Raw genomic sequence first — 23,991 nt, forward strand, 5'->3', positions numbered from 1 at the left:
TATGCACATCTTCTCGAAATTTAAATCATCTCTAGACCACTTATAATGCCTTACATACTATAAATACTCTGTAAATTGTTGCTTAGTATATTGTTCAAGAAATGATGGCAAGGAAAAATATATGTCTGCAGACAGACACAACTTGTTTCCTGGATATTTTCAATCTGTGGTTGGTTGAATCCATGACTACAGACCTGTGGGTATGTAGGGATGGTTGCAATTACATAAGCCCTTAAAAACAAAGCTCCTTCCAAGCTGAGGGCAAAAAGAGAATTCAGAGACTCCCAACATAACCAGCTCTGTAGCACTGTTGCTGGCCCAAGGTAGCAGAGACACCTGTGACCAGAGAATATAGGAGTTATGGATGTGCACAAGCCTAGCTTACGGTTAACAGCAAAACATGGATCACTGTCCCAAAGCAGCAAAGACAAGATTCTGTAACAGCTGGGATGAGCCTGAAGGTGAATCTCCCCACCGAAGCTTCGGGAAAAGAGCACAGAGCTGCCAACACTATATAACTATATATTTAGAGACCCTACCCAGAAAAAACAACTGAGCTTCTGCAGAGACCATAAGACATCAAATGAAATATATGTGGGTTTAAAGCATCAATGAGGCCAGTGAAAGGCTAGAGACAAAAGCTATCAGCTCAGAAGAAAGACTGGATTATTGCCGGGCAGTGGTGGCACACGCCTTTAATCCCTGTACCTTGGGAGGCAGAGGCAGACAGATTTCTGAGTTCTAGGCCAGCCTGGTCTACAGAGTGAGTTCCAGGACAGTCAGGGCTACACAGAGAAACCCTGTCTTGAAATACCAAAGGGGGGGGGGGGGGACAAAAACAAAACAAAAAAAAATCCACTGGATTATTTATTACTTTACTATTATCGTTATTGCTGCTGCTGCTGCTGCTGCTGTTGTAGTTGTTGACAGGAACTTAACATGTCATCCTGGCTGGCTTGAACTTGAAGCAGAGATCCACCTGCCTCTGCTTCCCCAGTACTGAGATTAAAGGTGGAAACCACACCCAGCCTAAAAATTAGCTTTTAGGTAGAAGCTAATAAACATTTCATTGAAGTGCCTAAATAAAAGGTTAACCCATCCCTCCCCACCCTACCCTACCCCTAAAAAAATTAGTAGCCTTCCTATATACAAATGATAAGGGCTGAGAAAGAAGTCAGAGAAACAACCTCCTTCACAATAGACACAAATAATAATATAAAGTATCTTAGTGTATGAAAAGTCTGTATAACAATAACTTCAAGTCTTAAAGAAAATAACTGAAGAACATATCAGAGGATGGAAAGATCTCCCATGGTCATGGATCAGTAGGATTAACATAGTAAAAATAGCCATTTTACACAAAGCAATTTACAAATTCAATGCAATTTGCATCAAAATTCCAACACAGAGCCAGGTGCCAGTGGCACTCTTCTTTAATTCCAGCATAGCACTTGGGAGGCAGAGGCAGCCAGATCTCTGAGTTTGAGGCCAGCCTGGTCTATAGAGAGAGGTCCTATAGAGAGAGGGCAGCCAGGGCTACAAAGAGAAACCCTGTCTCAAAAAACAAACAAAGCAAAATAAAACAAAACAACAATAAAACTCCACAATTCTTTACAGATCTAAAAAAAAATAAAATAAAATAAAAAAATAAATCTCCAGGATAGCTAAAACAATCCTATATAATAAAGGAACTTCTGGAGGTATCACCATTCTGGATTTCAAACTAGACTACAAAGAAACTGTACTTAAAACTGCATGGTATTGGCATAAACATAGACAGGTAAATCAATGAAATCAAAACAAAGACCCAGACTTAAATCTACACACCTATGAACACCTGATTTTTGACAAAGAAGACAAAATTATACAATGGGAAAAAGAAAATATGTTCAACAAATGGTGCTAGTCTACCTAGATGTGTGTATGTAAGAATACAAACAGATCCCTACCTATCACTCTACACAAAACTCAAATCCAATGGATCAAAGACGTAAACACAAAGCCAGGTACACTGAACCTGAGAGAAGAGAAAATGGAGAACAGCCTTGAATGGATTGGCACAGGAGACAACTTCCTGAACATATTACCAACAGCTCAGGCACTAAGACAATTAATAAATGGGACCTCCTGAAACTGAAAAGCTTCTGTAAAGCGAAGGACACTGTGAATAGGACAAAAATGGTAGCCTACAGAATGGAAAAAGCTCTTCACTAACCCTACACTCAACAGAGGGCTAATATCCAAAATATAGAAAGAATTCAACAAACCAGACATCAACATACCAGGTACAGATCTAAACAGAGAATTCTCAACAAAGGATTCCAAATGACCATGAAACACCTAAAGAAAAGGTTCAATATCCTTATCAGTCAGGGAAATGCAGATCAAAACAACTTTGAGAATCTTGTACCTGACAGAATGGCTAAGATCAAAAACAAAAGTGACAGCTAACCTGGTGAGGATGTGGAGCAAGGTGAACATCCTCCATTGCTGGTGGAGGTACAAACTTTTACAACCACTTTGGAAATCAAAATGGCAGGGTCTCAGAAAGTTGGGAACTGATCTACCTCAAGACCCAACTAAGTTACTCCGGGCATTTTGTTGTTCAGCTCCATTCATAGAAGCTTTCTTCATAATAGCCAGAACCTGGAAACACCATAGATGTCCCTCAACCAAAGATTGGATAAAGAAAATGTGGTACATTTACACAATGGTGTATCATCATGAACCTTGTTAGCAAATGGACAGACATGTATGTAGTCTCTTATAAGTGGATACTAGCTGTAAAGGAGAACCATACTACAATCTACAGACCCAGAGATTAAGTAACAAGAAAGGCCCAAGTGGGACAGGGGGATGGATGGATGCATGGACCGCCCTGGGAAGGGGAAATAAAATAGAATTCATGGGTGGACTCAGGGCAGGTGGAGATAGGAACAGGGGATTCAGGTGGTGGGGAGTACTGGGAGAGACCACTGGAATTGGGGGCATTTTAGGGGGTGAAATAGAAACCTAGGGCAATGGAAACATCCTGGAATCTAAAAGGGTGACCTTAGTGAAGAAGACTCCTAGTGATGTGGGACATGGAGTCTGAACTGGCCATCTTCTGTGACCAGGCAAGACTTCCAGTGAAGGGACTGGGACACAAACCCAGCCACAAAACCCTTGACCTACAATTTGTCAGGCCTGAAAAATGTGCTGCAGTAAAAGTGGCACAGAACTTGTAGGAGTGGCCAACAAATGACTGGTCCAACTTGAGACCCATGTAACCAGACGTAGTCCACGCCTAACACTGACCAGGAACCAGAGGCTGGCTGGATAGCCCAGAGATCTAGGATGGAGCCAAACATGACTGGGGAATAAAAAGAGTCAATGGAATGGTTCCTAATGATATTCTGCTATACTTATAGACTGGAGCCTAGCATAATCATCATCAGAGGCTTCATCCAGCAACTGATAGAGCAGATGCAGGACCCACTGCCAAACATCAGGCTCAGCTGGGGGAATCTTTCAGAAGAAGGGGAAGAACTGTAGGAGCCAGAGGTTTCAAGGACACCACAAGAACATAGACCATAGAATCAACTAACCAGGGCTCATAGGAAGTCACAGAGACTGAGCCAACAATCAGGCAGCCTGTATACGCCTGATGTTGGTCCTCTACTATATGGTATATAACTATCTGTTATAGTTGTATAGCTTGGTGTTTTTGTGGGATTCCTAACAGTGGGAGTTGGGGCTATCTCTCTTGCTGCTTTTGGGACCCTTTTCCTCCTGTGTTGCCTTGTCCAGACTTGCTTAGGAGGGTACGTGCCGAGTCTCGTTGTAACTTGTTTATGCCATGTTTTTAGTTGATATCCATCCCTGGCAAGCCTGCTCTTTGCTGAAGGAAAAAGTAGGAGTCGATCTGGGTGAGAGGGGAGTCATGTGTGGTGGGGATGAGGAGTGGTGGTAGGGAGTAGCTTCGAAGGGAGGAGGGTGGGGAGGAGGGAGGAGAGACTGCAGTTGGGGTATAATGTACAGAAGAATGGATTAAAAAAAGAAAATCCATTTGGGGTTGAGAAGAGTTCACTGTCTGTTCCACTCATTTCCAGATCTGCTATCTGTCCTCAACTAGTAGTCAGAACTAGCTGTCTAGGGCCTGTGGTTTGTTGTTTGGCTGTGCCACACCCAAAAGAATCAAGGCCCGCCTCCTTCATGAATTCCTAGGGCCTCCACTCCCAGTGGCTGTCAGCTATCTCTTTCTTACTTGCCCTCTTAGGACAATGTGTGGTGTAAAAGCAAGCCCTGCCACCTTGGATCAGATAACACTACCAGGGACACGTGCTTGCCAGAAGTGCAAATTTCAGTCCCCCTCAATCTCAATCGGTATTTTAGTAAGATTAATGTTGAGAGGCTCTAATAGCAACAGCTCCTTTCTGGTAGACTACAAGTCACAGGAAGCAGCAAGAAAGACAGACGGGCAGGAAGACTGCGGCCAAGAGGAAAGGAAACCAGAGGACAGTGAACAGAGGGAACCAGCGCTGGGAAGGCGTGGCTACAAGTGTTCTAGCCCTACCTTGCAGAACCTGCTTAACCATACAGCACCAGCTCTTGTCCACTTAGGGCAGGCAGTACTGTGTCTGCCATCCTCCTGGAAGGCACATCTCAGAGCCTCTCTCCACTCCTACTCTTGGTTTCTGGTGCCACATATACTCTGACACTCAACCCTAATCCCCAAGCCCCAGGCAAAAACTGAGGCCTTGGGCAACCTCCCATGGTCCCTAAGGTATCTTCGTCAGCACTCATCCAGGCTGAGACATCTGCGAGAGCTGTTCTTCACTCCTCCCACTTCCTCCAGGGGACTGCTGCTCAGATCTTCCTCTCTCACACTTAAGTCAAGGAGGTCTCTAAAGCCACCTAACTTTCCTCTCCCATGTTTCCCTTTGTTTTCTCAACACCCAACTGACCTGGGTGACTTTACTCTTACTCCCAAGCTATAACTACCTGCCCAGCTTCACAGTTAACGATCCTTGCGATTTCCCCTCCCTCTCGTTCTCCAGAGCAGGCCATTAACCAAGATTCTACATTTTCACAAGGCCACCAAGGCTCCTAGCACTGCTGCCAAGCTGAACCAGGCCTTTCCCAAGGAAGGGTGGGCCGATTTGGTAGTGATATGACTTTTCTGAGTCTCCCAAGTAGCTCTGTTGGGCCCTGGATATTTCCAGTGAGGCGGCCTTGGAACTTACAGGGTAATAGGAAGGAAGGAACACTCATTTCCAAGCTGAGGAACAGGTAGGCCCAGGAGAGCAGACTAGGCAAAGGTAAATACAAGTGGGCACAGAAGGGGTGAGGGCTCCAGTAAAAGAGAAGCGTGTGACGACATGCCAGAAGAGCTGCCTCACTACCCACAGGAATCTCACAAAACAACTGTTTTATGCTTCAGCCCAAGGCACTGCTACTCTTCAAGCAAAAGCCAGGGCTTGGCTCTCTCTGACTTCCCTCAGAGTCAGAAGTGTCTATATCCTCTGCTGACCCAGTCCCCTACTCAATACCCACCCCGAAGGCATACCAGCCACTCACTAGGATCAAAATGTAGGGCTCTGCCTCAGGAAGACACTATTAGGCTTTAGAAGAGGTGTCTTCTTTTATTATAAGTATCACCCTAAAATACGCCGGCAGCAGGAGGAGAGGAGAGTCCCAAGTCTGACAGGCCCTCAACCACGAGAGCTTCAAGAGAAGCTACCTAGCTAGCCCTGAACTGCACCAGGCTTCCCAAGAAGCCCAGGATTCTGTGCCTGACTTCCTGTGAAAACACTAAACATGCCAAATTAAACACTGAGTTCTAAGAACCCACAAGCCCCAAGTGCACCGAGTGTCAGGAACAATGGGGCTCCTGGCTAACAGAGAAAGAGTCAGCTTTTGTCTGCTTTGGTGCTGGCTGCTACAGAGGGAAAGGTGTTAAGGGAGGGAGGATATGGGTCAGGGAAGGGGCACCACTGGGCCTAGAATGGAGGTCACCTAATTGAGGGGTTTTCAGGCTTACTCTTTTTATGATTTCTTTAAAGCTACAGAAGCCTTTGTTCAGAAAAGCTCTGACCCAGAAACCCAGCATGGTGGCAAGCAGAGCGGGTCACTTTTCTCTGCAGTTAGCTGACTCCATGGGGTGCCCACTGGAAAGGATGAGAGCCTGGTAAAGCTGAACCCAAACAGAACACGCTGCTGCTTGGTCCAGAAGATGTTTCCAGAAGGTTCCTTCATCAAGGACTAGGATAGACCTGGAAAGGCACTTTAAAAAGAAACAAACAAAGATGAATAAACAAAAGAGGAAAAAGCCAAAGGAAAACTGAAGAGGGAGTTATAAAATTAGATTCTCACCATCCAGTAACCGTAATGGATATAACCCAATCTGTCAAGATCCCTGCATTTTCAAAGGTAATAGCTCCTCCCCACAAGGTACTGACTAATTACACAGGGCAACCTAGTAACTTCCCCACAGAGAAACCAGCTGACAGCACGCTACTGCTCACGTCACCAACAATGAGTCAAACTGAGGCAAATCAGCCTCATGTGGTTGCACCTGGGCCAGACTGCCTCTGTAGGAGCTGTCGTGAGGAAAGTGCACAAGACCTGTCCCTAATCGCATAGAAACATCAACCAAACACAAATTATAAGTGGCTCCATAAAATAAGGGACCTCAAGTCAAAACACATTCTGTAGTCTTTTTCTCTTCTGAAAAAAAAAAAAAAAAAAGGAGGAAGAGGGTGGTGGTTGAGCGGGGGAGCAGGGGAAGATCTGCCCCAGCAGACAGAACACTAAGGCAACAAGAGTGTGGGCCAAGTAGAGGCTTTCAGAATGATTCATCTCACTGCTTATACCAATGCTTCGGAGCAGACTGCAGGCTCAGGTGAGGCAGGGTCCAGGCACCCCAAACTGCCACCCTGCACCTCCCTGCCTCACAAGCTTATTTCCCACATCACTTTCCCTCTGCCATCAAAGGCAAAACCACCCACTCACAGGGCACAGGCCTGGCACTGCCGTAGTGTTCTATGCCTGGTAATCTTCTGAAAATGTTAAGTCCAGACCAAAGGTCTACAAGATCACCCTGCAAGAGCACTAGAGGGCCTCAGCCAGTTGCACACAATGTGAAGAATCTGGGCCAGCTCACAGCACTTCAGGGAGGGATAAGAACTCAGAAGGCCATGTTGTACTCCAAGAACTCCAGAGATATAGGACAAGCCCTGTGCCAACCCAGAAATTCTCCAGCAGGATCCATACGGTTCCCAGACCAGCAGGGCTGAAGACAACCTGCTTAGCTTCCTCTTACTGCACAGGCTAGCTGAGAAAGCTCCTCTTTGTGTTGAAAGAGGACACTTCACAACTTGTTTGTGTTTCATCAGGGCACAGGCCACATAACCAATGCAGAAGGATTCCAGCTCCTAAACACAGCAAGTAGGCACTGGAAGGCAGACCAGGAAGTGCTCCACAGAGCAGCTAGTTGAAGTGTGGAAGCGGAGAAGGCAGCAGTTCTACAGGTACACAGACAACCTCATGGAACCAGATTCACCCTTCAGTGTATTTTATCAGCTGAGCCCCCTGTGTACCCCAGCTCTAGACTGGGCCCTGTGGACAGTACCTAAATAAAACCACACAGCTGCCTTTGTGAGACCAACATTAGGATGAGAGCTGCTCTTCAACTCTACGGACTCTACAGTTAGTCCCAATGAGGAGTGAGCCAAGTCTGGAGAAGAAAACTTTGCTCCAATATGGAACTTAACCAGCATACCCAATGGGGATATGAAGTGTGGGCTCTCTCTTATGTGGACAGCTCCCACACCCACCTGGCTTCTCTAACACAATGAAACAACACGAGAGAATTTTGAATCATACAAATTTATTCCTTGTCTCCATTTTTTCCTGCCTAAAAGTCATAATGATTATGGTTCAAAAATGTTTAAAACTTTGTCCATCCAAAATTGCATTGTATGCTACAATACACTATGTTTTGAACATCCAGACATCACTGTCCCCTCCCTAAGATGGCCTAGAGAACTCTTTAAAGATTGACTTAGTTTTATTTACATTGGTGTTCTGCCTGCATGTCTGTGGAAGTGTGTCAGATAGCCTGGAACTGGAATTACAGACAGTTGTAAACTGCCATGTGGGTGCTGGGAATTGAACCCTGTTCCTGTGTAAGAGCAGCCAACGCTCTTAACTGCTAACTCATCTCTCCAGTGCCCTGTCTTTTGAGAGAGTCACTTTCCAGCCCAGAGAGCAACCTGACTCTGGGCCTTCCTCAAGCAAGGTAAAGATTCTCAGGGAAGTAACAAGACAAGACAAAGCAAGCCAACAGAAGCTGTGCAGAAGTTCTAAAAGTGAAGCCTGCTGGGGAAAACCAAATAAAGCTAAGTACTCAGGACTATCAAACGAGAAAAGGACCAGGAGGAGCTCCTCAAACACTGAAAATGAATCGTGAGAAACTGAGGACAGGGCGAGCCAATCAGCTCCTAAAACACAGCCCAGAATGGGTCGAGGCAGCAGAGCAGCTGGGAAGGTGGGCAGTTGGCAATGCTTTCTCACAGCCCGTGACTAGGATGCAGAGGTTATCCAGTGCTGGAAACCCATCTCAAACATTTTCTTGAAAAACAGAGACTCCAGCCAGGGAAGCAGATGAGGGCCTTGCTCAGCCATCATCAGAGGGGCTTCCTCTTGCAGCAGATGAGAACTCATACAGAGACCCACAGCCAGACAGTATGCAGAGAGTGAGACACCTTGGGACACTCAGCCCCAACCAAATGTCTCCATGAAATCCCTCTCTGTGGGGCTCAGGGAACCCTATAGAAGAGGTGGCAGGGTGTATGATACCCTGGGGAGGACCCCAAGGAAACAAGGCCTTCTAAATCAACAGGATCGACCCACATGAAACACTGAGGCAGCATACACAAGGCCTTCATGGGTCTGCACCAATGAGATTATAGCACTGAAAGGAAAAGACTACACATGCCCCCACCCCAAACCCAGAAGCCATCTTCAATGCATAACCACTTGCAAATGAAAGTTTATCTTTTAGGGGAGTCTCACAGGGGAAACAAGCTACTCCTAAGGGTAGGCTGCACACCCAGCACTACACTGCCAACAGAAAAGAAATTCAACAGCATCTTTGGAGGTTTCCTGCCTCATAATGTCATGTTGGGGCTTTTTTTTTTTATCTATTATTTTTTTTTTCTTCTGTCTTTCACCCTACAGGTCCTTTGCATACATTGTATGGCTTCCAGTTTAGTAATTGAAGGGATTTCTGAATGTGCAAGAGTAGGTCTCTGTTTCTTGTGCCTCCTCTTAGGCTCTTCTCCTGTTTTGTCCAATTCCAATGTGCTAGCTTATTATATCTTATTTTATCTTATTTTACTATCCTTTTAAAAACAAACAGAAAATATCCATTTGTATTCTCTCTTCTTATTTGAACACCAATATATATCAAACACTTTGTCCCCAAAATGCAAACTACACCTTCATCCTGATTCTGACGCTGTCCTCCAGCTGGTACAGACTGAGGAAGACAGATGGGGTGGGGTAAGCAGTACCAGATGGCCCTGGGAGGCTCCAATTACCCACTCAGCTCTCTGCCCCAAAGATGACCTCAACAGAATGCTTAAGGGGGTTTTCTGGGTCTCAGCTCTACCTCCAGGCATGCAGCACCCAGGACACCTGGGATTCATGGCACACCTGAGTAATGGGGACACAAAGCTGGTGTTTCAGACCTCTTAACAGTGCATGACTTTCCAGGAGGCCAGAGGTAGACAGCAAAACCACAAAACACAGCCAATGTGTGAAAATAACAGGGAAGGAGTTAGGGTCAGTGCCTCTCAGACTTGAAAGTGCACATAAGCACCTGGGAATCTCTGTAAAGACAGGCTGTGGTTAGCTGATCCTAGGTTAACCTTCTCACCCTCCAGGTTCTGCATCTCAAAGGCTCCCAGGTGATGCTGATGCTGCTGAAGCAGGAGGCTGAGCAGCCTGAGCTGGCAAGCCATATACAGGTACTCGGGAGGGCAAATGGCCATTACAGCACAAGTACCTTCACTGTGTATGGACTTGCAGGGACCCAATACGCTTTCCTGGAGAAACGCCTCCACTGTGGAAGGAATTAGTATTTTAGTGTAGCTCACCAGCTGATCAAGGGATTTTTCTCTGTTTCTGTGGAGCTAGAGAAGGAAGCTAGAGGGACACCTGCACAGTGGGTAAGCTCTACTCCACTGAGCCACACCCCCAGCCCTCTCGGGTTATTTTTATTCCCATTTCACAGCTGTGAAAGCGGCTCTAAGCAAATGAGTGAAGCCTGCCTCCTCTGAGGCTCTTAGACTTCCAGGGCTGGGGGTACCTGTCCTGCCCACAAGGGAGGAAAGAGCAGAAACAGCAGATGGGTAGGGAGCAGGCAAGGCTGATTAGGCATGGGGACTAAGGGTAAGGCTGAATGGACAAAGGCAGATAAAATGCCAGAATCCCACCCAGAAGATGCCAAGGAAAGAATACTTTGCCTCTTGCTAATCAAACAGAAATAAAATTTAAACCCCTATACACCCATACACACACACACACACACACACACACACACACACACACACACTCGTAAGAAGCTAAGAAGTGTAGAGGAAAGATATTTAGGTATATCTCTACATTTCTGTATCTTACTTTGCTGGTATGACGTCACTTTGGTGAGGGGTAAAGCAAAAAGCTTTATTCTTTACAGATCCAACTTCACAAGAGAGAATACACCAGTAAACAGGAGTAAATTGGCATGACCAAGAAGAACCAAGCTGATACCTACAAACGACCTCACCAAAGAGGCACTGGTGTCCCTGCTCTGAAGAGCCCCTAAGACCGAGCAGGATGGCAGGGTGTACTGGGGCTCAGGGGAGTGTGGCTCCAACAGGAACCACAGGCATTCATTACCACCACCTGCCAGGGAGAGTAAAGAAAACCCGACTGGGAGAGTGAAACCTTCTGTCCAGCTTATTATCTATCTGACGGATTTTCTTCTACAAGATCCTAACAGAGCAAGAAACTTTCAAGACAGTGATCCGCCCTTTGGAGTTAAGACTCACAAAACTAAAACAGTCAGAGCTAGAACCTTGCACAGTTTGCCTGAGCAACCCTTTCCTCCATTGCCCAGTCGAAGGCCTATCTCCACCATCCCTGTGGTGAACTGTCAGTGGCCAGCACTGCACCTCTAGGATTCAAGCCCCACCTTCTAATTCCTGGGCTTTTGTCCTGAACACCAGTGCCATCGTTTTGTGTTGCTGTGATAACACAAGATAACACACCAAGACAAACGCAACTTGGGGAGAAAGGGTGGGTCACTGTTGCCCGTAGAGGGAAGTGAGGGCAGGAACTGAAGCAGAGGCTTGCTCTTGCTTCCAGGCTTATTCAGCCTGCTTTCTTAGATAACCTAAGACCACCAGCCCAGGAGTGGCATCATGTCTATCACTAGTCAAGAAAATGCCCCACAGACTTGCCTACAAAGCAATCTGATGGAGGCATTTTAATCAGTTGAGGTTCCCTCTTCCTAGATGACCCTAGTAGTAAAATAAAAAAATTTTTAAAAAATAAAAATTAAAAAAAACAAAAACCAAAAAAAACTATCCAGCACAACCAAGCAGACTGGACTGTGACCTTTCCAGAGATCATTTGGACGCATCTACCACACATGGGAGCCATGTTTTACACATGTAATAATGAAGGCCAGCACTTTCTCATCTGAGTCTCATGGATCCTATATCTGCTGCTGACACAGAGGCAGGCTAACATACAGGCTTCTGGGGCTGACTGTGGCCCCTGAATTTGAAAGACAGCTGACAATAGTCAAGTCAGCCAGCCAACCAGGCTCTATATGAAGATGGTAATTTCTTAAAGAGTCAAAGGAAATGTTCTGGACAAAAACCAAGCCAATATCCCACAGGCTAGTGTCTGTAACAGATCCTGGTGTGGCTTACACAGGAAACAGGACTGGCTGGGGCAGAGGAAACCCCAGGGAGAAAGGCTGGACCCTGAGATGGGAGTGGCCCTCCCTTTTAACCACCAAAAACTGGGGAGGGAGGAAAGAAAGACAGTAAGAGGAAAAGGAGCAGGGACTGTTTCCCTTCCGTTGGGAGAAAAACCGCAACCCTAAAGACCAAAATAAACTATCTGTCCACTTCTCCAGCACCCTCCCAGCCATGGCTAAGCGTTCTTCTGACAGGACTTCAAAGGTAATCTTACGATATTGTCACGATATTGTCAGGAGGTGCTTTTTCTTTGGACCAGAAGACCAATTCCAACCTACCTACCTATCCTAACACACACAGAAAGAAAGAAAGAAAGAAAGAAAGAAAGAAAGAAAGAAAGAAAGAAAGAAAGAAAGAAAGAAAGAAAGAAAGAGCAATGACCCAACACTGCCTGGTCCGCCCAAACCTGATGAGCACCCTTGTCCTCACTCTAAGAGTCACTGTGTGATCTGGTAAGAGGGTGCCAGAATAAAGGGAATGCTTGTCTTTGCTGGGAGACGGAGGTACAGCTAGGGAGCTGCCAAGCCTTTTGCCCAGTAGGTAGGTAGACTTGCACTGTGAAGGCTTCCGCTGGTCCCGAGCACACGCTGCCTGCTGCACACGCTGCCTGCTGCCGGCTTTTAAGAGCTCAGAGATGGCTGAACAAAGGAGAAGAGCAAGAGCGTGGCTCGGCAGTGGGGGTGGTTGCTGGCTGGAAAGCAGGTTTTTCTGCAGCTGAGAGCTCAAGGAGGGCCGAGGGACATGATATGGGGTGAGCACAAAGGAAGATGGGGGTGCCTGCAAGACTGACAGCAGCTGAGGCACGTGCCTGGCCCCCACCCAAGGGTGCAGCTGGTCAGTGAGAGTTCTGTGAACATGTTTCCCAAGGTGGTGGGCAGGCAGCTGACAAGCCAGAATGGGCATCCTGCTCCTTCCCAGCTGTTCTGACGGTTACCCAAGGAGCTCCAGGCAGACCACATGGCATAAAAGCAGAAAGGGATCCTAACACAGGTGCCCACAAAAGGCACAGGAAAAAGGCAGGGCTGCAATTTGAGAACCAAAGGGCCCGGTGACTCAGGCTCTCAGCAAAGACCTCCACTAGGCACAATGGGCTACAGCAGCCCTTAACAATAGCAGCTCTGGCCCCTCCCTCTCCTCCTCCTCCCAGTTTCTTCCCCACCCCCAAATCCACAACGGGAGGCATCGGGAAACCAGGGCAGAGCCCATGAATAGCTCCACTGTCAGTCCAGAGGCCCAGCCTTCTCAGCCTCCCAGGTCAGGCCTAGCTGCCACCGGATCACAATAGGAACCTCTGTGCTACAGAGGGCCTAGGCTCCCAACAACAGAGCCTCCAGCATTGGTAGCTCTGGGGACTCATGTCCCCATGGGGACTGCATGTGACTATACTGGTGAGGAGTCCTCTCTGCGGGAGGCTGGTAGGACAGGGGCGTAGGCCACAGAATCACCAGACTGGGGCTTAGAAAGGAGTCTCCCTAAAAGCTCCCTGCTTCCTGTCTTGCACTGCCCTCATATGGGAAGGCCCCACAGAACAGCTATGGCTAGATATGACTTCAGTGACAAGGAAACTGTGAGAAAACCTTAAAACTAAGTAGCCTGTGACCTCTGCCTCAATCCTCTGGACACTGTATAGCACAACCAGTTCCAGTTTGTTTAAAACACTACCCAGAGCTTTGCAGTTCAAACCTATTCAGCTTCTCACATGGCGCCTCCCACCTCACCGGCCCCTCAGGACATGTCTGGGTGCACAGGCCTCATGGACACAACACAGCCAAGACCTCCAAACATGTCATGGAAAGAGGATGGTATGAGTTGAGTGACTAGCAGAAGAGGACAGAAAGCATCACGCAGCACCCTTCCCCCAAACCCCCCTCCGTCAACTCTCACTGCAAAACTAGAAGATGGCCCTAGCATCAAGTCTCAGAAACTCCTCTTCCTCTTGGAATTAAAACAGCCATGCTTTGTTCCTGATGATCGCCTCAGTGCTTCACCTCCACACTAGCCACCTAGTACGTACTCAGGAAAAAGCACACACAGGGGGTGGGGTGTGCATGGGGTCTCCAGCCACACTTCACTATGCTCTGAATACCAGATGATGGAGGCTTTGGGCTTGGGGAGTGCGGCTGAAGAGGCTAGAAGTATGGGTTTCTATTATTTCTTCTGTGAATTTTATCTATTTTTTAATGACAAAAAGTTAAACTTAATTCAATACATTTAAAATGTCTAAACTTTGTGGCTAGAGGTACCAAAAAAACAGTTACCATAGCCAGGTGCACTTACATATACCTCTATAATCTCAATACTTAGGTGATTTGAGGCAGAAAGATGAATTCAGCGTCAACCTAGGATATGTAAGAAGATCTTGTCTCAAAGAATAAAAGAAAAGGAAGGAAGGAAGGACGGGAGAGAGAGAACGAGAGAAAGAAAGAAAAGTGGGAGGAGAAAGAGGGAGAGGAAAAATACTTTATGAATAGCTCTCTTTAGGCAGCATCTGGCATCTCCCTAGAACAAGATGTTGTGGGGGAGGGGAGGAAGAAGACACTAAGGAGGCCAGGGGAGGGCAGTACAGGCCTCTGAGCCCACTCAGCTCCGCTTATAACTTCACCCTAACCCCCAGTAGAAAGTTCTCCTATGAAAGAAAAGCAAGAAAATATTTTGATAATGACAGAAAGAAAACTAAGCTTTTCCACACCAAGGGCCACCTGTAGAAATCCAAGGTCCAAGATGAATAAGAGAAGGGCAGAGGGAGAGAGAGAGAGAAAGAGAGAGACTGTTTTTCTGTCTGTCTGTCCAAATGAAGGCTGAAGCCCCTCTCTTGCTTCAAGGGGCTAACACAATGGTGATTAGAGCCAGTGGAGGCCAAGGAATTAGGAGAGAGATCTGAGCAGCAGGGAGTGGCCAGCCATGAGCAAACACTTCTCCTGGGGCCTCCCCAGCAGCCAGCAAGGCTCCAAGTCTTAGCGTTATGAGCCCATCCCCATTTTAGCAGCTAAAGAAAGCTATTCCAACAGATTTCTAGGCCTGGCCCCACTCCAAGGACAAGCTAAAAACAGTTTCTACAAAATCTCAGCTTAAAACCTCAACCCCTTAGCCACTAAGCTGCATGTACCTTTCAAGAGAGGGAAACTGCAGCACAGGGCTGAGACATGCGTCCATGTGCCTGTTCTTGCTAAAGGGTTACATTTATTGTTTAAAAGCCCCCCTGTAATGGGTGTGTCAATAAATATTCTGCACTCAAAAGCACTGATGTATTTCCTTCACATGACTTTGCCCCCAAAGGAATAATATAAAAACCATCCCAGTCTCTCTTGCTGCAAGGGGCTAACACAATGGCCATTAGAGCCAGTGGGGGCCAAGGAATTGGGAGAGAGACCTGAGCAGCAGGGAGTGGCCATGAGCTCAACCCTTCCTGCAGACCATTTCAGCCCTAGGGACAATACAGCTGGCAGTTTCATAATGGCCTCAAGCTTACAACTGCCTAGGGCCCAGAGAACAGAGTGCCCGGCAGGGAGGGACAGAGTATGTTTGGTTCCCCTTTCTCTAAGATCCTCTCCTGACTGTAAAATTCAACAAATGCCTCACAAAAGCAATAGTACAAATGGGATCTCAAGGCTACTAGGACCACACCAGCACTTGGAGCTTGCATACCTTCCAGCTAAAAAACCGTTCCTGTTCCCTTGACAGGGCCCAGTGCAAGGTCAAGGCAGGTCCTACCAGGAACCCCACAAACTTTCACTGGACCAAGACCAGCCCTTCTCTAAGGTCACCCACCCCAGGGAGGTTCTGAGTCTCCAGGGCATATCCTGTTTCACCACACTGGTCTTCTCAGGGGAAAACTTCAGGGCTGCTTGAATTCAGAGGGGGCTCTGTGCAGAACTGCCACCACCACAATACCTAGGCCAGCCATCCAGAGCCCTGAGGCATGAACACCCTCCACTACCACTGACTTTTCTTGGCAACTGCCCCCCCTCCCCTAAACTTATCCTGTTTACACCACTGCTTGTATTTCACAGGAAACAATGAGGACAGCAAGAGACAATGACTGTGGGAGGCAGGATGCCTGCAAAGAACAGACATGGTCTCTATTCTTCCTCTGCAAGGACAGACACTGGTATGAGACCTTCCCCTGGAGGAAGTGAGTAAGCCCCTACCTGCAGCCAACAGGTTTTCCTGAAAGCAGAAGGGAGCCTTGCTCCTATACAGCTGGCTGAGACACAGCTTCAGGTGTTGACAGACTAGTAGGTCACCTACCTGCACCAGGGATGACCAATAAAAGAGGCCAAACAGAAAGCCAGAGGCACCTCCCTCTTGAAGAAGGAAAGAACATGCAGACCAGTTTTTGGGTTGTTTTTTTTTTTTAATTGTTTAGGCCCAGGAAATGGATGGGACCACATATGACCCCTTCCATGGACCCAGAGCAGACAAAATAATAGTGTCTTCTAAGCTGGTAGGAGGGGGTTGTACAGACATGACATGTTGGCAGAGCACAGGACAGGAACTCGGCTACAGCTGTGGAGGACTTCAGAGAAGAGAGTGGCTGTGGTCTCACAGCCAATAGATAAGTGCAAAGTTTGAAAATGGGAGCTGCAGGGACACCAGGTACTGTGTGCAGAGGGGAAGGAGATTAAGATGCAATGAACCAGTACACACTGAAATAAAAAGGCCAAAGTTGCTTGAAATGGCGACCACCTTCCTTTAGTTCTGAAGCCTTACTGACAGTGTCCTGGAGATGAGGAATACTCACAGCAGAAAATGCCACTCCAGAGAAACAAACATTAGCAGCCGTGAGCCTGGGTCAATGTAAAAACTTACAGGACTTAACACAGAATACTGAAGAGGATTTAGTCCTTCACCAAACTTTGGTCAAGTCCTCTGAGATTTCCATTCAATTAGCTCTGATCTTAGAGTTGTAAAGGTCCCGTCTAGCAAGAATCCTGCTAAGTCAATTTATCGCCAACATGTTATCAAATTCCTTATCCTTCTTTATCCCCCACATAGTATCTGTCCACTTGGCTTGCCTTCGGGAAGAATTCTGTCAGGTCCATTCAGCTAGAAAGGTCCCTACCTTCAGAAATTCTCTAAGATCAGAGCATAGTGCTCCATGGCTCTAAGTTCTTACTTTTCTTGTTATTTTGGAGCTGAGCCCAGTCTCTTTTCTCTACTTAAAAACCCTGCTGCAATAGTCCTGAATACTCTGCCTTAACATCTTAAGAAGTACCAGATTAATTTTTTTTCTTTAAGTCCAGAGTTCCTCTGTCTTCCAGGACGCCTCTTACCTTTCCCCAGAGAGTACCACCCACACTTGATACTCCTGTAGGAGGTATGGGCCACCTCCTGCCAGCCTCAGAAAGCTGAGTCCACGTGGCCCAGGAATACAGGACAGTCAGAAAACAGAGAGGGCCAGGAAGAGGGCATTTCCAACCAGTCAGGGAAGCAAAGCAGCACGATGGAGTAGAGCTGGACATCACCAAGACTGAGACTGTCCAGTTCTGATGCTGAGACTCAGTACTACCTCAGCAAGACTGAGACTGTCCAGTTCTGATGCTGAGACTCAGTACTACCTCAGCAAGACTGAGACTGTCCAGTTCTGATGCTGAGACTCAGTACTACCTCAGCAAGACTGAGACTGTCCAGTTCTGATGCTGACTCAGTACTACCTCAGCAAGACTGAGACTGTCCAGTTCTAATGCTGAGACTCAGTACTACCACAGCAAGACTAAGACTGTCCAGTTCTGATCCTCAGTACTACCACAGTACTACCACTTAGTACTACCACAGCAAGACTGAGACTGTCCAGTTCTGATGCTGAGACTCAGTCCTACCACAGCTTGATGGTGCAGCAGGTTTGGAGGGCTAAAGCTGAGGAAACTGTTTTCTTTATTCTGTGATTCTTTAAGAGAGACCCTGCAGGGGCTCCCTTGAGTATGCTAAGCCCCTTTCCCTCCCACACCAACTTCAGATACAGACAAAAGAAATTTCAGGGGACACTTATTCCTTCTAGATGCTGTGAAGACCTTCTCTTGGATGTCACAGCTATGAAATTCTCAAACCTCTATTTCTGATGTGTGTCAGGCTCTGTAGCATACATGATCACAGACTGAATAGCTGGTACCCATAACCAGAGAAAAGGTTCACCAGCCTCTGATCTGGCTCTTTCCCAAATGTTACCTACCATCTCAGCCCTGAAAGATAACTCGGGGGGGGGGGGGGGGGTGCTGAAGAATCTTGGCCACCATGAGCTAAACTCCTACCAGGATGCCTGCCAGCAGCTGCTTTAGCCACATAGTATACAGACCAAGACAAGAGAATCCAAGGAGAGGTAGCTATCCAGCTGATAAATGTAGGTGCTGGCTGCTTAAAGAACAAAGCAGAATAGGTCTTAAGAGATGAAGTGAAGATGCCAACTCCAGCCAGTCCAGGCTCACTTAACCTTGATTACCAGGCTTACTCCTTCCAAAGAGAAAAACCACAGCCCTGCTCAGCCCCACCCAATCCCACCCAACCCCACCCAATCCCCAAGGGTGGAGGAACCAGGGTTCCCAGAACCAGCTGTTGGTAAGCACTTGCGGGGAACTGCCAGAAAGATATCAGCTGTCCCAAAACAGTGTCAGACCCGACCCAGGGGCCTGAGACCCTGTTCCTCAAACCTGAAGTGTGGACCAGCTTCTCAGCAACCAAGGCAAATAAATGTGGCAGATCTGACTCTGCCTGCTTCACACATGAGAAAATATGCAACTTCAGTCTAGGCTACGCAGCTAGCAATTAGACTTCAGTCAAAAGCTGGCCTCCTTACTGCCCATCTGCATGCTAGACTGGGTTAGGCATGTTCACGCTGAGTGGGCAGATACAACAACTCTTGCCCAGAGGCCAGGTCCTGTACTGAACCACTGCAACTACTTGCTCTGTCTGAACCGGTACAAACAAGGATGGCGGAGAGCGGCCAGGAGACATGAGACCCCACAGTGACTCATAGTCAGAGACAGCACTGCTACGCTGCAGGAGAAGGCAAACCAAGCTGCTGTCTCTTCACCAGCCCAAAGACTCTGCAAACAACCAAGTATGCCTATACAAGGCACTGGTGACCAGCCAAGGGTAGCAGCTGCCACAGGCCTTTACACTTCCTGACATTCCACAGGTGGGAAAACAGAGGCCCTGAAAAAGCAGTAGACAAGCTGTCTGGTAGTGGTGCATGCCTTTAATGCCAGCAGTGGCAGAGGCAGGAGGATCTCTGTGAGTTGGAGGCCAGCCCTTGCAAGCTCCAGGACAGCTAAGGCTACACAGAGAAACTTTGTCTCCAAAAAAAAAAAAGAAGAAGAGAGAGAGAGAAAGAGCAAGCAAAGGCTGCAACCAGGCCTAAATAGGTCTCTGGCTGGATGTACAGACAGGCAACAGAACATAAAAGCAAAAGCCAGAGTGGCTAGAGAGAACCACATCTAACAGGCTTCTTCCTGGTTCTGTGGAAGCTACCCTACAGTCACCCTACCAAACTGTCACTCTCTTACCACTCTATTCCACACTCCCAGTCCTGCAGGCTTGGCCTCAGTAACCAGAGGAATTACTAAGAGCACAGCAACTAGGGGCGCCTCTACCTGCTCAGCTTCTAGGGAAACTAAGTCCACCTCCAGACAAGGATAGAAAGTCCAACATGCCCAAAGTCCACTGGCCAGGAGACAAGGTGGCCACACCCGCTTTCCTTCTCCCCTGGGAATCACTTCTCTTTAAAAGCACTAACACCCCGGCAGCAGGAAACAGGGATTGTCACCTCCATTCACAGGCTCTAGGCCAGGACTTCCTGCTTTTGAATAAACGAATGAACTAGCCAATGAGCAAAAGGATGCCCTTAAAGACCACTACCTCTCCCTAAGGCTCATTCTTGGTGACCAAACTTCTATCTTTCAAGAGTGGCAACTACATCTTTAAACAGGGCTTCTTGGACCAATTCACAACAATGTTCTTGGAGGCACAGAACCCAGAGCTTGAGAAGAAGCGACACGCAAGTGATAGGCATTCATGCTGTTCAGACTCTTTTTTTTTTTTTAATTCCTACCCCACCCCCATGTTGAGTGTGACTACGCCATGTGACTTGGTGCAACCAATGAAATGCAACGTAGAGGTAGATGCTTTAAAAGCCAAGACTCATCAAGGTATTTCTACTGGGCTAGAAATATGAATTGGCCCTACAATAATGGTAACACAAAGCAGATTGTGATGTCTATGTGGAGACAGCAAAAACAATCAAAACAAAAGAACAATAACAAAAAAGACTCATTGCTTTAAGCCTCTGAAATCTGAAGTTTGATCTTAACCACATCAAACCCTGATCTCTACAGAAAGCTCTCTAGTCCTATCCCCATCCCTACCCCCACCCATGCCATCCTCTGGCCTTGTGGGGCAGAGACCAGAGCATCAGTCAAATTAGCAGGGACTCAAGGTTGGCATGTAGCTATCATGCTAGATGGGTAAGACGCTTTGGAAACAGGGCCATAAGGAAACCTGTACTGAAGAACTCTGCCAGGCTTGTTCACTATGCTTAAGCACCTCCAAGAAGAAGGTACTGTCTAAATGAGAGACTTCCAGGAAATCACTCGGACCTTTCTGGGCCATAGTTTTCTCATTTGTAAAATCAGGTAGCTAATGTCTACCACATTGGGGTTGTTTCAGTTGTTTCAAGGATTAAACAATTAAAAGTAAGGCTGGGATAGTAGCTTGATATGTTTCCATAAATACTAAGAAGCCTTGAAAAACCCAGCATTATGCCATGTAATTTATGAACAAACAAACATGTACATGTATGTTTGTTCATAAATTCACTGGGTTTTAAGCCAGCAAGGTGCTTTCAAGACTGGCATACTGGCATTTCTAGGCACTGTAAAAATTGTGTTTAAATCTTGAGTTAAAGATAAACAAGGTCGAATCCCTAGGCACATGGTGGCCTAGGATAAGGCCCCCCAGAAGTGGTTTGAGAAGCCAGGGCTTCCCTGCACCCTGGCCTCTTTGTAACTTCACCTCATTTCTATAACCTGCAGGGCAAGCTCCTCCCCCAACCCACACAAGGCATGAATTTCATCTTCCATTGCAAACATGTGACAAGAAGCCCTCACCTGTCCTGAGAAATGAGCTGGCACAGCTGTCCTAAGAGACATCTTAGGAGAATCTGCCCATAGCAGCCAACCCTTCCCTCTCAGCAGCTTTTCTTGGGGACAGCCACAAACCTCTGGAGGAGCAGTGGCTAAGAATGTTTGACTAAATGAAGCAACTAAGCCTAGATCAAGTGCATATCAATAACTACCACTGAGCACCAACTGCAGGCCCACCACACAAGGCTTACAGATGTGAGCCCAGAGAGTATCGGCTGTAGCCCAGAGCACCCCACTTTCTGAAACACATTAGGTGATCCAAGAAGGAGACCCAGAAATGCAGAAAGGGATGCTATCAAGCCAGTCATCAACTAAAGGTGTATAACAAACGCACATTAAGGGTAAAATACATCTAGTGACATAGGTTTCCACCCCAAGAGACTGAGAAGAATCATGAATTCAAGGCAACCCTGGGTTACACAAGACCCTGACACCAAAAAAAAAAAAAAAAAAAAAGACTTGGGGACAGCTAAGGGAGGAGCCGGAGATAAGTCCGGGCTTCATTTTAAGGGTTCTAGGGCCCAGGAGGAGTTTTGAGAGAAGGGTGTCTCCAGCAACCTCTGAGCTGTTAGAAATGTGGGGCCCCAGATTTCCTTTCATAAATAAGGAAGCACTCAGCGGCACCAACTTCTACTCAGAAGCCAAGGGGCTGTGTGGAAACTGTCCCTTGACAGCCACAACTGTGTAGGATTTGGCAGGCAACTGACCTAAATCCACCAGTCCTTAGGGGTGACCACCTAGAGAGCTGAGATCACACCCGCTACAGGCTCCAGCCCAGCGTCCTGCACACGCTGCCCAACACACCTCAATGTCCCAGAACACCCGCGTCCTGATACAGTCACCGTGGCTCTGCAACCAGCTCCGGGCAAGCACTGGCTGAAGACACTGAGTTCTGAGGATTCTGACTGCCTCTCACTGGAGACCAAGTTTCAGTCCTCCAGACAGGAGTTCCGGTGGTTCAGGGGCCGAAGTCCCCAAATGTGCACTCTGCCCACCCTCTGCACTGCACGCCCGGGAGGGAAGGGAATACAGAAGCTCCAACCTAGGCTGAGCCAGAATCACAACTTGGCCAAACCTCGGGCTAGGTCAGGGGTCGGGCTCTGCTCCCAAACACAGCCTTTAGCGACCAGCACCGAGAAGCCAGGATCGCCACCTCCTTAAACTCTTGCCGGACAGCGTGGGACCCCAAGACAGCGTGCACACCCAGGGTGGGTGGGGGCTGGGCAACCGTCCCCTCATCCGGGACCGGAGCTAAATAAAGAGCCTTCCGCTGGGCTCGCAGGTGAGGACGGACAGAGCCCAGGCAGCAGCCGGGAGCAGACACACCTTCCGGGGAGCCCGCCGCGCCTCCCACTCGATACAGCGCCCCAGTTCGGCTCAGCGGGGTCCCGGCCGCGGCCTCCAGAGCTCGCGGGCGGTCTCAGCAGACAAAGCCCGCGCCACCCGCGGGGCCGCCCCCGCCAGCCAAGGGAGTCCAGGGGCCGAGCAGGAACGCGGGGAGCAGCCGCTGTCCCGAGAGGACGCTCACGAGGGCCGGCCCGAGACAATAAGGACAGGCCCGACGCTTCAGCGAGGCCACGCGTTCTACTTACCCGGGCGCGGCAGCAGCAGCGGCAGCTCGGCCCGGTTGGCCGAGGAAGTTAGAGCAAGTTCAGCAGCTCCGAGCGGGAGGGCGCGACTCGAGCGGTCCGAGCGGCGGGGGCGGGGCGCGGAGGGGCGGGGCCGCGGCGAAAAAAGAGGCGCCGCTTCCTCGCACTGCTCAGCCGCCCAGTGCGTCTGGCGCACCCAAGCCCCGCCCCCGCTCTTTGCTCCTCCTCATGCAGGAACCGCCCCATCTTTCGCTCCTCCCCCCCACCCAGGCCTGGCTCTCACCGCTCGCTCCGCCTCCCTGTGCTATCAGCCCACATCCCACCGCTGATTGCCCCTCCCACATTGATCACCACGCCTTCTCAACGCCCCGCCCGTGTTCCGCCCCCGGGTCGCTGTGCTCCCACCCCCTACCGTGCACCCCGCCCTACAAGTGGTCTTCCATAGGTAATGAGGCGGATCGCTGACCCGCCCCTTTGTCCGGCTCTGGGCGGTGCCCCAAACGGGATTTACCCGGTTCCGCCCTCTCTGTGGCTCCACGACGCTGGCGAAGTCGATCGCTTGTGGCCGCAGAGTTGAGCGCTTGGCCAAGTTACGCCGTGCAAATGCCCCTCTGGTATTGGCTCTTAACCAGGCGGGAGCCGAGCCAGGGAGAAATGCGAGTTACAAGATGCCTGTCTCAAGGGATGCTCGAGGTGGCTGAGAGGTGGAAGAAGATTGGTGAAATGGCTGGTTTTAAGATGGAAGGCATTCCTGCCCAGCCTTGGGAGCCAGTAGTGGGGGTAGTTTTCTAGAAACGGGTGGTTGAGATTTCTTTACAGCTGAGCCGTAAACACTCGCTCCTTCCAGTCTCGGTGCTAAAAATACCAAGCTTCCTTTGGATGGCCTGCTGAGATTTGCTCATCACCTTTATGCTGAGGAGATGGCTGGGCTGATTCTTGGAAGTGGAAGGTCACAGGACAGGCAGATAGATTTACAGTGGTGTCCACACTGCGGTGATAAAAAGGCCGATCTCGTCCCAGCCTAGATCTGCTTGTCTATAGAGCAAAGCACAACCTTGTCCTGCATGGTAAACTCGTGTAGATTTGCGGGAGCTGAGGGACAGATCTGCTCCTCCTGGGCTATACAAAGTGGATAAGACTGGGGCTATGTTTTAACACACGCAGCCAACAGGTTAAGTTCCTTGTAAAGAGAAAAGGAAAACCTGGAAATAGAGTGTCCCTTTCTGCTGCTAGTTGTGGTTATTTAACAAT

At 48.4% G+C, this 23,991-nt stretch overlaps 1 protein-coding gene across 2 annotated transcripts in view; it reads right to left on the reverse strand.

Annotated features, from left to right (window-relative positions):
* Nucleotides 1-22,865, reverse strand: part of Tspan14 (tetraspanin 14) — a 58,883-nt gene extending 36,018 nt beyond the window's left edge. The window contains exon 1 of one of the 2 annotated variants that reach the window (XM_021181719.3): nt 22,744-22,865. The gene's annotated coding sequence lies outside the window, so the exon portion shown is untranslated. Of the gene's footprint in view, nt 1-21,955; nt 22,691-22,743 lie in introns of those variants that run through there. The other variant, XM_021181720.3, reaches the window with a different exon arrangement.
* Between the last annotated feature and the right edge of the window lie 1,126 nt (nt 22,866-23,991).

The sequence above is a fragment of the Mus caroli genome, unplaced genomic scaffold (assembly GCF_978045245.1).
Source record: "Mus caroli unplaced genomic scaffold, Mus_caroli_1 scaffold_12, whole genome shotgun sequence".
In the NCBI taxonomy this organism is placed as follows: Eukaryota; Metazoa; Chordata; class Mammalia; order Rodentia; family Muridae; genus Mus; species Mus caroli.